A 2,425-nucleotide genomic window follows, 5' to 3' on the forward strand; every position below is an offset into this window, starting at 1 on the left:
CAAAAGAGTCTAACTCTGTGCCAGCCCATAACTACAGATGTGTTAAATATAATGAGAATATATATAGTATATGTACAGGGGTTGAATTGGGATTTGTTTTCTGGGGATGCTCTGTTGGGAGGGAGGGTTCGAGGGGTAAAATGTTTAATCCTGATGACAGCAAAGCCACTGGTGTGTTTCAATGACATTTTGGACCTCTGATAGGATTTTATAAGTTTCAGTTTTAAAGCTTTGCCACAGGTTGACCCAAACTTTAAAACCTGAACTTTAAATTATGCAAATCTATGAGTCTGACACCCTATATGCATTTGTTGCACATGTCATTATGCACAATTGATCAAACTTTGAAGGAAGTTATAAGAATCAACCTCCTTGACTAATTCTATGCATAAGATAGACTACCCAAAAAGACTCAATTAACAAGAAAAACAACATACTGATTCAGCAATATATCTTATAAAATAGCCATAGAGATTCCCTAAGCTGGTCAGCAGTTAGTTATAAAATACCTATAGTTAAGTCGTAATTAATCTGTATAATCAAAATACATTATTTTATTAAACTATACAATCAGTTTTATCCAGTTATCTGGTTAAGATATTGTAATGAGATGAGTGACATGGCTATACATACTTTAATACTTTGTTTCTAGACTTCTATTAAGTTTTCTCGACGTGGGCACCATTCTTACCTCTCTCTCTATCTCTCATCTCTACAGTATCCTGCGCGAATGCGCGTTCTTGAGGTTCTGAGTGAGACGCGGAGCTGCGTGTGAGCACATGGTGACAAAAACGATCAACGCGTCGTTTAAATGAGCGGTAAAAAAACGGTTTTGTCGTGGGTTCCTTGCACGCACGAGTGTGAAGCCTATGGATGAATTTGAAAGCACGTCAATAGGCTTGTTCGACTTCATGCGGCGCCGCAACAATCGACAGCCGGGTGATGTCAAACTACCGCGAGAGTGATCCGCAAAATCATACGGAGGAGTTTGCTTTTAAATCGCTCTCGCGGAACTTAGACGTCATCCGGCTGCCGGTTGTTGCGGCGCTGCATGAAGTCGAACAAGCCTATTCTCTTCTCATCAGTTCACACGCACCAGCGCAGCGCGTACACTGGCGCGGAGCAGAGCGAGACGAGACCTTAATGGATTTTAAACCCTGCATATGTATCCGAGTCCTGATCGGGAGGTAACGTCCGATTCCGATCGAGTCTGAAACCACGTGATCGGGGCCGATTTCCGATCACGTGATCGGATCGGGACATCCCTACTATTGATGTGCTTTCAAATTCATCCTCCCTCCCAACAGAGCATCCCCACAAAACAAATCCCAATTTAACCCCTGTACATATACTATATATATTCTCATTATATTTAACACATCTGTAGTTATGCGCTGGCACAGAGTTAGACTCTTTTGACTCCACACAGAAACAGCAATGCGTGCGGCATGACATACTGTAAGGAACATCCTGGTTCTGTTTTTTTCGCTCTTATTTATTCTTTTTTTATGTATTATAGAAGTATCGGATCGGGACTCGGTATCGGCCGATACTCAAATGACTCGAGGGCAAAAAAACCTAATCGGGACATCCCTAGTTTTAACTGCTGCCAGCACTTCCGTGCCTTATCAGTGCATACAGTAATGCACGCCTACAGTATAGCATATATATATATATATATATATATATATATATATATATATATATATATATATATATATATATATATATATATCCATACATATATATCCATATATATATATATATATATATATATATATATCCATATATATATATATATATATATATATATATATATATATATATATATATATATATATATATATATCCTCCTCGCTTATGTTTTATCAGACTTTGCTTTAGTATAATTTTCGGGACAATTAGATCAGGATATATATATGCATCAAAAAATCTTAATTGTCTTAAAAAGAATTTCTTTCTGCAAAATATTATATTTCTTATGGTTTTATAAAATGTATTCATATACATACACATGTGCTGTTTACTCTATTCATTAAAGCTTTAGTGCATACAAAGAGAACAGAGTTTTCTTTGATCCGAACCCTAACGCAAATGAAAATAATGTTAGATTTTGGATTTTAAGTAGGGCTGCTAATTTAACATGTTAATTAGATTAATTAAAAAAGTTAGTGGGTCCAATACAAGGGTGCTGCACAAGCCCTGAAAGGTGAAGCCAAAAGGTCTCGATTGCCCCCCAGTGACAGGTCCCAGTATAGGTCATGTTATTCAATGGGACTTAAGACGAACTAAACAATTTAATTACACTTCAATTATCTTTTTCCGAAGGTTTCTGTCATTTACTGTAGTTTTTATCACGGCAATGTAAATTCAAATGTTTGTTTTAAAAATATTTTTTTTTTTTAGTTAGTTATTTAATTATATA

Source organism: Misgurnus anguillicaudatus, chromosome 24 (genome assembly GCF_027580225.2).
Source record: "Misgurnus anguillicaudatus chromosome 24, ASM2758022v2, whole genome shotgun sequence".
NCBI lineage: Eukaryota > Metazoa > Chordata > Actinopteri > Cypriniformes > Cobitidae > Misgurnus > Misgurnus anguillicaudatus.